At 53.6% G+C, this 12,440-nt stretch overlaps 1 pseudogene; it reads left to right on the top strand.

Moving 5' to 3' along the window:
* Positions 1 to 5,016: 5,016 nt before the first annotated feature.
* On the top strand, positions 5,017 to 9,498 carry LOC139180890 (large ribosomal subunit protein P1 pseudogene; annotated as a pseudogene).
* The last annotated feature ends 2,942 nt before the right edge of the window (positions 9,499 to 12,440 follow it).

Raw genomic sequence — 12,440 nt, forward strand, 5'->3', positions numbered from 1 at the left:
TCAACACCAAAATCAGACTGATTATATTCTTTGCAACCAAAGATGGAGAAGCTCTATACAGTCAGCAAAAACAAGACGGGGAGCTGACTGTGGCTCAGATCATGAACTCCTTATTTCCAAATTCAGACTGAAATTGAAGAAAGTAGGGAAAACCACTAGACCATTCAGGTATGACCTAAATCAAATCCCTTATGATTATACAGTGGAAGTGAGAAATAGATTTAAGGGACTAGATCTGATAGATAGAGTGCCTGATGAACTATGGACGGAGGTTCGTGACATTGTACAGGAGACAGAGATCAAGACCTTCGCCATGGAAAAGAAATGCAAAAAAAGCAAAATGGCTGTCTGGGGAGGCTTTACAAATAGCTGTGAAAAGAAGAGAAGTGAAAAGCAAAGGAGAAAAGGAAAGATATAAGCATCTGAATGCAGAGTTCCAAAGAATAGCAAGAAGTGATAAGAAAGCCTTCTTCAGCGATCAATGAAAAGAAATAGAGGAAAACAACAGAATGGGAAAGACTAGGGATCTCTTCAAGAAAATCAGAGATACCAAAGGAACATTTCATGCAAAGATGGGCTCGATAAAGGACAGAAATGGTATGGACCTAACAGAAGCAGAAGATATTAAGAAGAGATGGCAAGAATACACAGAAGAACTGTACAAAAAAGATCTTCACAACCCAGATAATCACGATGGTGTGATCACTGACCTAGAGCCAGACATCCTGGAATGTGAAGTCCAGTGGGCCTTAGAAAGCATCACTACAAACAAAGCTAGTGGAGGTGATGGAATTCCAGTTGAGCTATTCCAAATCCTGAAAGATGATGCTGTGAAAGTGCTGCACTCAATATGCCAGCAAATTTGGAAAACTCATCAGTGGCCACAGGACTGGAAAAGGTCAGTTTTCATTCCAATCCCAAAGAAAGGCAATGCCAAAGAATGCTCAAACTACCGCACAATTGCACTCATCTCACACGCTAGTAAAGTAATGCTCAAATTCTCCAAGCCAGGCTTCAGCAGTACGTGAATGGTGAACTTCCAGATGTTCAAGCTGGTTTTAGAAAAAGCAGAGGAATTTTTATCTCTGGTTAAGAGATCAAATTGCCAACATCTTCTGGATCATCGAAAAAGCAAGAGAGTTCCAGAAAAACATCTATTTCTGCTTTATTGACTATGCCAAAGCCTTTGACTGTGTGGGTCACAATAAACTATGGAAAATTCTGAAAGAGATGGGAACACTAGACCATCTGACCTGCCTCTTGAGAAACCTATATGCAGGTCAGGAAGCAACAGTTAGAACTGGACATGGAACGACAGACTGGTTCCAAATAGGAAAAGGAGTACGGCAAGGCTGTATATTGTCACCCTGCTCATTTAACTTACATGCAGAGTACATCATGAGAAACGCTGGGCTGGAAGAAGCACAAGCTGGAATCAAGATTTCCAGGAGAAATATCAATAACCTCAGATATGCAGATGACAGCACCCTTATGGCAGAAAATGAAGAGGAACTAAAAAGCCTCTTGATAAAAGTGAAAGAGGAGAGTGAAAAAGTTGGCTTCAAGCTCAACATTCAGAAAACTAAGATCATGGCATCTGGTCCCATCACTTCATGGGAAATAGATGGGGAAACAAGGGAAACAGTGTCAGATTTTATTTTTCTGGGCTCCAAAATCACTGCAGATGGTGACTGCAGCCATGAAATTAAAAGATGCTTACTCCTTGGAAGGAAAGTTATGACCAACCTAGATAGCATATTGAAAAGCAGAGACATTACTTTGCCAACAAAGGTCCGTCTAGTCAAGACTATGCTTTTTCCAGTAGTCATGTATGGATGTGAGAGTTGAACTGTGAAGAAAACTGAGCGCCGAAGAATTGATGCTTTTGAACTGTGGTGTTGGAGAAGACTCTTGAGAGTCCCTTGGGGAGATCAGTCCTGGGTGTTCATTGGAAGGAATGATGCTAAAGCTGAAACTCCAGTACTTTGGCCACCTCATGCGAAGAGTTGACTCATTGGAAAAGACTCTGATGCTGGGAGGGATTGGGGGCAGGAGGAGAAGGGGACGACAGAGGATGAGATGGCTAGATGGCATCACCAACTTGATGGACGTGAGTTTGAGTGCAGGAGTTGGTGATGGACAGGGAGGCCTGGTGTGCTGCAATTCATGGGGTTGCAAAGAGTCAGACAGGACTGAACAACTGAACTGAACTGAACTGACATCCACGCAGTGCCCCTGCCTTTCACCTAGGAAATGCAGAGAGGCTGGAAATTCAAGCAACCTGTGGATTCTGCAACTTACATGGTAGAATGCTGTGTTTGATTTCCAGCCCCGTCAACCCTGCAGGCACAGGGGAATTTGCAGGCTGCCGTGGAAGAGCTGTGGCTGTCATCCTGTGACCTGAGCCGAGAGCTAAGGCAGGTGTCCTTGTCAGTTTCCTCCCAGGGACACTGCAGCCTTGGTTCCTGGCATTCCCTCCATAACAGTTCAGGGTAGCAGCCGCTCTGGCTCCTCAGGCACTTGCTGCCCTTGGCCCTTCACCCCAGTCGAGCACAGGGACAGCATGGTGACTGCTGAGACCCCTGAAGGTCATGAGAGCCTCAAACACAGGTGGTCACTCAGGAGTGGCTCTGAGGGCTGAAGGCATGCAGCGAGTACAGGAAGCAGCTGCCACCCCAGACCCAGGGCAAGAAGGGAAGGGGTTGACGTCATTGGAAGCCCAGAAGCCAGGATGAGGGGCCACGAAGACTGGCCCATCTCTCCTCAGGGTCACTGCCTTGTCATCTTCCGAGTCATCTACCTGTGGTTTGATTCATCAGCTGAGATTTTTATTTCAAAGACTGTGGTTTTGTTTCTAATGTCTAAAGTTCTTTTTTTGTTTTCAAATCCACCTAGACTTATAGAATTCATCTTATCTTTTTGATTCTTTCTTGTGTATCTACTTTTTAAAGTTAATTTTTAATTGGAGGATAATTGCTTTACAATACTGTGTCGTACATCAACATGGATCAGCCATAGGTATACATATGTCCCCCTCCCTCTTGAACCTCCCTCCCACCTCCCACCGTGTGTGTCTCTTTTGGTGTCTTGGAGGCCAGTGAAGATTGGGGGAGTTGCAGTAGCCTTTTATCACAGGAATGCAGATGACTGGTAAGTATCCATGAGAACCGCTCCCTGATCTCATGAGAATTCAAAGGTACTCTCTGTTTCAAAGTCCTCCTGATTAGGCACAAGAGTACAGGTGTTTCTCTTTCTCACCTCCTTCCTTTATGGACTGGTCCAAGGCCCAGGGATAGTCACTGGGACTCACCTCTGATGCCTTCAGGACAAGCTGATGTGTGATATGATGCCCCAGGAACCTCCTTGGGAGCCAGATGGAAAGCGTAGGCTGCGAAAGAGCTTCCCTGAGAGCTCAGTTGGTAAAGAATCCACCTGCAATGCAGGAGACCTCAGTTTGATTCCTGGGTCGGGAAGATCCTCTAGAGAAGGGACAGGCTACCGAATCCAGTATTCTTGGGCTTCCCTAGTGGCTCAGGTGGTAAAGAATCCGCCTGCAATGTGGGAGACCGGGGTTTGATCCCTGGGTTGGGAAGATCCCTCGGAGAAGGGAAGAGCTACCCACTCTAGTATTCTGGCCCAGAGAATTCTGTGGACTGTACAGTCCATGGGGTCGCAAAGAGTCGGACACGACTAAGAGACTTTCACTTCACTTCACATCCTGCAAAAGGAGGTAGACTTAGAGGCCAGTGTCCTTACCCACCCCTCCCTCTGCTAGCTAGAGATTCAGAACAATCTGCTCAAGTCTTCGTGTCCTCATTTGCTCATCTGGAGAAGGGGGTGACATGCTACCAACTTTCTAGGGCCTCCGCGAGGCTGGGATGGGTGAATCCAGGCCCATAGCAGACAGTCCCAGCCCTTACAGAAAATTATATCATCTGGCCTCTGACAGTGACACCCTGGGGATATAACAGGGCCACTCCTCTCTCTGAGGGACCTGCCAGCGTTCCATGAGGATGGGTGGTGTCTTCAACGTGAGATCACAGACCGGTCTTTAGCTGGCCCTCTGGGAGTCCTGAGTGGGAAGCCAGAGGTGAGGCGTCCCTTCTGGGAGCATTCACTCTGCCAGGAGCCCAGCAGTACAACCACAGTGCGGGGGGGTTTGGGGGGAGCCTCCCTCAGCCAGTGGTTTGCTGAAGCCCCACTGTCTGTGGCAGAGGGATGGAAGCCCCTGCTTGCAGATGATGGGGACCGGTCTTCTCACTCAGACGCATGCTGGGATGGACCCAGTTCCTTTTACAGCCTTGTCCCTCCTTCGTACCATGCAGGTGACCTTTCAAGAGCACTGGTTTTAGGTGGATTCTCGGTTCTTATCTGTGCTTTCCCCATGGATCTCGCTTGCTCACCGGTGGGCCACCTATGCATTTAAATATTATAAAACACTCTTCTCTGTACACGTTTCCTTGTCTTTTCCCCAACTGACCTGGCATCCCACGGGGGCAGGGGCTGGGTGTCTGATGGGCACTGGCCCCAGTCCCGGCCTACCTAGCCTGAGATCATAGGACACCCCCCCCCACACACACACACACACAGTAGTGGGGCCAGCAGGACAGCAAGAATCAGCCAGCCTGGGTCCACGAAGCATTGGGTGTGGGAACTCGGAAATTCTGCCCCGAGTCACATGACTCTCCTCACTTGAGGCAGGACAACTTTGTGCCCAAGATACACAACCCAGAAATCATCAATCCAGAGTGTAATAATTTGGTCACATAAAATTGTGTAACTTCTTGACAGCCGAAACCAGCCAGCCTAGTCTTTTGAGACAAGAGACAGGAATCCCACAGCGGTACAGTGGTTAAGACTCCATGCTTCCACTGCAGGGGGCGGGCTCGAGTCAATTCTTGGTCTGGGAACTAAGATCTGGCATGCCATGCTGCGCAGCCAAAAAAGAGAGATCCTTTCTTCTGCGGCCCCTAAGGTGCTCGGTCCTTCTGAAAAGCCAAGGCTGTTTTGGGGTGAGGCCCTCACTTCATCTGGCAACTGGCACCGAGCCAGCAGCCCCACCGAGCACTCACCCGCACTGTGGCCTCTGTCTTGGAACTTCTTTGCACCTACTCGGCCCTCATTCTGCCTAGTGAGGTGATGGTCACAGAGGATAAGATCAGTGCCCTCGTTAAAGCAGCCAGTGTAAATGTTGACTCTTTCTGGCCAGGCTTGTTTGTAAAGGCTTTGGCCAGCGTCAGCATCGGCAGCTTGATCTGCCATGGGGGGGCTGGTGGACCTGTCCCGACAAGTGGTGCTGCGCCACCATAAGGTCCTGCCCCCTCCACCACTGCTGCCCCAGCTGAGAAGAAAGTAGAACAAAGTAAAAAGAATCTGAAGACTCTGATGATGACATGAGCTTTGCTCTTTTTGACTAAACCTCTGTAGTAACTTCCCTGGTGGCTCAGATGGTAAAGTGTCTGCCTACAATATGGGAGACCCGGGTTCGATCCCTGGGTCAGGAAGATCTCCTGGAGAAGGAAATGGCAACCCTCTCCAGTACTCTTGCCTGGAAAATCCCATGGATGGAGGATCCTGGTAGGCTACAGTCCATGGAGTCGCAAAAAATCGGACACAACTGAGCAATTTCACTCACTTTAGTAACACATTCAATAAAAAGCTGAGCTCTTTAGAGAGAGACTGAGAGAAAATCTCTGCAACATATGGAACACAGGGCTAACAGCCCTGCTATATGCCGATCGGGGTCTTTTGGGGAGGCAACTGCTTAGTATCAATAAACATGGTAAATACCCATAGGTTTTGACCTGGCAGTTCCACTTAAAGATAATTATCCTAGCAGGAGATTTACACATCTTCAGAGCTGCTAACAAACAAATAAGAAGAACAATGGAAAAGGTAACACATGAGTTGGGGATTCCTTATGTAAATTATAGCACATGTGCTCCCTCCAGTACCTTGTGGCCAGAGATGACATGAGCTAGACTTTTGTGTACTGAGAAGGAAGACTTTTGCAGATATATTACTGCTAGTTAAAATCACACTGAATATACAGGGTGTGTGTTTTTTTTAACCTGAGTGAGGAACTATGTAGGTGATCCCATAGAAGAATATAGTTAGAGGTGAGAAACAGAATTGTTAACAGTCTTGCCTAAAACAATGTTTTGTAAAAATCTTCAATTATGTGCTTTAAAAATATCCAGGGTGGTAAGGTAAAATGGTCCAGCCACAGTGGAATGCAAATTGGCAGTTTCTTCTAAGGCTAATCGTCCACTTCCTTAGGACACAGCACTTGCACTGCTGGGCATTCATGCCAAAGAAACGGAAAATTCTGACCACAGGAAATCCTGGATACAAATGTTCAAAGCAGATTTTTTCTAGAAACCTAAAAGTGGAAACAGGCAACAGTGGGTGAAGGCTTGAACAACTGTGGCTGACCCACACCAAGGAAGGCGGCTAGCAATACAAACTGACTGCTGAAACCAACTATTGATTGAGATGGATGGATCTCAAGGGCAGTGTGTGATTAAAAAAAGCACACCCCATTATCAAATTGCATGCTTTCATTAATGTACTGACGTGTGTGTGTGTGTGTGTGTGTGTGTGTGTGTGTGTGTGTATGGCGAGGTATCCTGCATCCCAGCTCCCCATCCAGGACTCAAACCCAGGCCACCAGCAGTGGGAGTGTGGTGTCCTAAACACTGGCTCGCGCGCACACACGCACGGAGAACCCTGAGAAGCTTTCTGATGGTACCAATGCCATCTCTTGGTGTGAGGGCCCACTGGCTACGCAACACGCTGATGCTGGGGCAACAACGGGAGGGGCATTTCCCTGTAACTTCCCGTGACCTTAATTCCTTCAGAATACAAGCTCACACCATAGGCACACCGCAGGGCTTGGCGTATACACATCGGATTACTCTGTACGTAATCCGTACGCGGACAGTCTGGATCTCCCCGCGGGAAAGTCCAGGGGCCCACAGCACGCCCGACTACGGACTGAGGAAAAAGAGACCGACCCGACCGCTGGGCGGAAGGCGGAACTCACGCGACCGGCCTGCTCTGATTGGGCCACAGAGCTGCCCGTCAGAAAGAGGGACAGGCTTGCTTGGAGCTGGAGGGCGGGTCTTCTCAGGAGTCGAGTATGGTCATTGGTGAAGCCAGCCGGAAGAGGTGGGCAGGAAGGCGGTACACCACGGCTTCCGGTGGGCGGCCTGAGGAGGGGAGCGAGAGGCGACGGCCGCGGGGACGCTCAGGGCGGGGCTCGAAGCAAGGAAACGGCCCCTCGCTTCGTGTCCCCACCCCCCCCATCTCGGTGCACAGAAGCCTGCCCTCTGGGTCCTGGGCGGGGTCAAAGCCCCGCAGTTAGCTGGGTTGTGCGTCTTTTCCTGGGGAGAGGGCGAAGAGACGCCTCCCCAGAGTCCAGGGCCCTGGAGACCTTGGGGATTCCGTCGGGGCCCCACCCCCCACTCCCGGCTGGACCCCCCCCCCCTGCTGTACTGAGGGCGTCTGGCCCTCGAGATGGCCCAGGACAGTGTATTAGGGGCGCCCAAGGACCGTGTGAGCGGGGAGGGTGGGCGGCAACCCCGCCAATATGCCAAAGGGCAGGGTCAGGGGGTCTCCGCTTGGCCCCGCCCTCCAGTCCTGGCGTCTGAGGGCGGCCTTGCCCCGCGCTCCTGATGCCTTCCACCCTCCCAGGGTCTCGAATCTGGCCGCCTCCAGCCGCCCCCACCCATTGCCAGGCCCACCGTGTTCCACAGCCCGTGAGTGTGACTGGGATGATTCTCTGTGAAGCCCGGATCCTGCCCCCTTCCCTCCGCCCCACACGGAGTAACAAGGGAGAGGTGGGCAGAGCTGAGCCCAGTGCCCAGAAACGTGGAGTTGGCCAGGGGTGCCATGCTTCTGGAGGTGGGGAGGGCCCAAAGTAACAGTCTTCCCCCTGTCACTCGACAGGTGTGGCCCGCTGGGAGGGAATCTTGCCCAGGCACTCCTGTTCTCCAGGGCCGCCTATGGTTGCAGCCCTCAGTGCCTGCTGCCTGCCTTTTCCCTGGAGGTCAAGGTGAGTGAACCCAGCAGGGAGAGAAAGCTCCTGGCTTCACTAGCAGTGGATGTGATCAGAAACCATCCATCGTAAAAAAAAGAAAAGAAAGAAAGAAAGAAACTATCCATCCTGACGCTGGTTCTCACGCTGGAAGGGTCGTGAGAACACCTGGAGGGCTCACTCAAAGCCGGGCCGCAGGGCCCCGCCCTAGAATCTCTGATCTTGCACATCTGGGGTGGGGCTTCAGCATTTGTGACTCCCACAAGCTCCCAGTGCTGCTGCCGCTGCTGGTCCAGAAACCCCACAGCAGTGCGGCTCTAGAGGCCTGAGACTCCTAGGTGTGTGCCCCCTGCCCTTCTCCTGGACTGGTTCTCTGCAGGGTCCCCGCAGGGCGGGGAAAAGCCAGGAGGCTGGTGGCTCTCGCGAGATCTGGGGCTTCCCATTGAGCAGTCGTCACCCTTCCCTGCCTGAAGCCGAAGGAGGGGCTATCCACAGCCCAGGCAGGATCAGGTGTCAGGTTTGTTGAGTTGCTCAACAGCTCCTCACTTGGGCTGATAACATCTGGACACGTAGGAGGGTGGGGCGAGATCAGATCCTGTGCCTGGGTGTGGGGACGAACTATCTGATGAGGCAGAGGAAAAAGGCCTACATGCTGAGGTCAGGGATGGGAAAGGAACATCGGCCCTAGGACCAAGTGTGGGTCTGGGGGAGCATGGAGACCCGAAGAGCTTCCCAGGTGGTGCTAGTGGCAAAGAACCCACCTTCCGATGCAGGAGATGTAAGGAGATGTGGGTTCAATCCTTGAGTTGGGAAGACCCGTGGAGGAGGGCATGGCAACCCACTGCAGGATTCTTGCCTGGAGAATCCCATGGACAGAGGAGCCGGTGGGCTACAGTCCACGGGGTTGTGAAGAGTCGGACACGACTGAAGCGACTTAGCACACACGCGCGGAGAGCAGCAAGGGGGTTGTCTGCCCAGGAACTGCCCTGACAGTTGTCTGGTCTGCAGGTGTGGTCAGCCTTCTCTCGCTGGTGGGAAGCCACTGCCTTTCCTGCCACACGTTCCTCACCAAGAGGATCTCCCAGCTCCTGGGTGATGCTGCCCAGACCTCCTCAACACCCAGCGCCATCACCCACTTCTTTGGCCAGTCGTTGCCGAGGCTTGTCTGTCTTTGGCTCCAGGATGGCCCGCCATCCAGTTGGAGCCACAGATGAAAAGCAATGCCAGTGTCCAGCTGCCCCATGTGCCCAGAACCAGCAGCTCTGGAACCCCAGCCCCCGAGTACATTCTTGCAGTGGGATCATTTCGGGGGAGGGGGGTGGCACTTTGGTTGGCATTTTCCAAGGCCCTCTCCTGCACCCTTTTCCTTTGGGTCACTGGTCTTTTCTTATTGACTGGTTCAACTTCTCTATACATTAATGATATGAGCCCTGAGTCACATCTTGGTACTATTTTTTGGCCCATTTTGTCACTTGTCTCTTGACTTTGTGGTTTGGGGTTTGCGTTTGACTAGGCAGACGATCTTAGAGTTTGTGTCATCAGACTTTCCAGGGTCTTCCTATTGGTTTCTGGGGTTTCTTGTCGGTTTGTTTGCTGTCAATTGACTTACAGTGATCTTCTCTATTTAAAGTCATCGTGTATAAATTACCCATTGCTGAATAACAAGGGTAAAAACCTGCCTGTCAACACAGGAGACAGAAGAGATGTGGGTTGCGAAGATCCCCTGGAGAAGGAAATGGCAACCCACTCTAGTACTCTTGCCTGGAGAATCCCATGGACAGAGGAGCCTGGCAGGCTACAGTCCATGGGGTCGCAAGGAGTCGGACACAACTGAGGTGACTTAGCATGCAACCATGTGTAGCAAATTACCCCAGATGTAGTGTAGTCCCTTAAAACAACCAGCACTGGTAATCTCCCAGGTGTCTGAAGGACAGAATTCTAGAAGGCCTGGCTGGGGCTTCTGGCCTGGGGTCCATCACAGGCTGCAGTCAAGGCTTCTCTGGGGCCACAGCCCTCTGGTCTGCCTGGGGTGTTGGGGTGGGAGATGGGTAGGCTCTGCTTCTGGAGGGTTCACGAGGCTGCGGCAGGGGATGGTCCCTCCCCACCGGGCCTCTCCACCGGGCTGCTCGAGTCAGGCCTTCCCCAGATCCAGTGATTTCAGAGAGACAGAGCAGCCCCGAGATGGAAGCCACAGTGTTTGTCTCATAACTCATCTCGAGGTGACACTCCCTCACCTCTGCTGTGATTTTATGGGTCACACTGGTCACCCTGTGGAGAAGAGAATGGTACCCACGTGGGCCTAGGTTCTTCACATTCGTGCCGCATGAGAAGGCTCCAAGGAGTGTCCCTGCCCCTGAGCCCAGGTGTGGGACTCCCGGGCTGCCCAGGCCCCTCAGGAATGTGTCCTTTGTGGAAGCAGGGGTGGCGGGTTGCAGCCCGGAACCGAGCCAGGCCAGGCGTGTGTTGTATAGGCAGAGAGTGGCTTTTCACCTTGAAATGGTTGCAGACCAAACACACAGAAAGCCAGAGAAACAGAGATCGTGTGATGATCCCAGCATGGCCCACAGAGCCCGCGGCATGTGCCCTCTGCCCCTCCGCCCAGGAGCCTGCAGCCCGAAGGGCCATCCCAGCCAGTGGTGCAGCCCTGAGCACAGGCGCAGAAGCTTTCTCACCCTGGCAGCCTGTGCATGCCACGGCTGTGCAAGTGCACACTCAGGCCTGGGCCCCGTGCTCTCTGACCTCCGAGGTGTCCCCACCCTGTGGTCAGCCCTGCCTGCACCCCCTCCTTCCCAGGGGGCCCCCGTTGAGGGGGTGAAGGCTGATGAGCCCCTTTTCTTCAATGGCTGTGCCTGGTATCCCTGGGCTGGGCTGGTGCCAGCCTGGGGTGGCAGCTGAGTGTCCCTTTGGTCCCAGGAAGATGCTCCCGCTGTGCCCATGGGGGATGTGCCTGCTGCCCCACCTCCTGGCTGGGACTGAGATGGGACTTCCCGGTGACACGCTTGGTGGCTGTGAATGTGTCATGCAGCTTCTGTGGGTGGTGAGGGCTCCTCCTGTTGCCTCTTGCTTCTGGGCAGCGCTGGGGCCCTTGGCGACAGCTCCTGGCCCTGTCCGTGGCCACCACACTCTTCTCGAGCCTGATGACCATGGCCTCAGGAGAGCTGGGCTCTCTGTCTCCGTCCCCGGGCAGGAGCTGAGGCTGAGGCTGAGCTTGCAGGGCTCGTCCTCGGGGATTGTGGCCGTGACTCATGGGGACACCCCTCGGCCAGGATGTGGGGCCGCCGCAGGGTCCTGGGGTCCCCTGGAGAGGCTCAAGCCCCCTGCAGTCCCACACTCTTGGGCCCGCTGACTGTTCCCCTAAGTAGAGCTGCCTTGCAGCCCCTGAGCCCTGGGCACAAGGACCGACAAGGGGCCTCTGCCCTGCCATCTTTGCCCTCAGGGCTGCCTTCCTCAAGCATGCCCTCAGGCCCAGGGCTGCGTGGGCACTGTCCTCCCTCTCCTGCTGCCCAGGCGCTGTGGCTTGTGGAGCTCCTGCAGGTACCCACCTGGTGGACGGGCACAGTCTGGTCAGCGACCCGGCCCTGCCCCCCTGTCCGCCTGCCTCGGGCTTCACCCTTGTCCTCATCCTCCGCCCACTGGGCATGATGGTGCCTGACCTTTGGAGCTCAGGCATCTGGAGCAGCGCATCCTCTGCTGGTGCTGGGTCCAGGAGCAGTCCCCCTCATTCAGCCCCGCTCCCCAGGCTGTGGCCTCCCTGGGCTCATGGGGACCTTGCAGACGTCTGTGGCGAGTGGTGGAGCTGGCTGAGGCCAGCCTGACCTCTGAGCAGCATAGCGTGCCCCTGCCGGGTGCATAAGTCCTCCTGGGGGTGTCCATGGGCTGTGGAGGAGGCTGCTGTACGTGGCGGGCCTTGTCCTCTGGGGACCTGTCCACAGCTGGGACATGGAGCTGGATGATAGACACACACAGCTTGGACATGGAACTGGATGATACACACAGACATGCAGATGCACACACACTCGAGTTCCTAGCGGCCAGTATCCATTACTCATGTTTGCTGACTGTGACTCGTCCACAGCTGGGACCTGGAGCTGGATCACACACACACACACACACACACACACACTCGAGTTCCTGGCGGCCAGCGGCCATCACTCCTCACATTCACTGACCTTGACTTATCGGCTGCTCCCCCTTTGGCTCACTGCCTCCATCAGGGTTCCAGCGGGGTGCCCGTCAGTGCCCTGGCCCTGCGCCCTGGAGTGGGGTGTGGCTGCCCAGACCAGGGGCCGTGCGGGACCTCCAAGGGTCTCTAGAGCTGTCACCGTCATTGAAATGCCGAGGCTCTCTCTCTGTGGGTGGCCGTCCCATCCTGAGGGGCGCTGTGCCCTTCACTTCACCTAGG

Source organism: Bos indicus, chromosome X (assembly GCF_029378745.1).
Source record: "Bos indicus isolate NIAB-ARS_2022 breed Sahiwal x Tharparkar chromosome X, NIAB-ARS_B.indTharparkar_mat_pri_1.0, whole genome shotgun sequence".
Lineage (NCBI taxonomy): Eukaryota > Metazoa > Chordata > Mammalia > Artiodactyla > Bovidae > Bos > Bos indicus.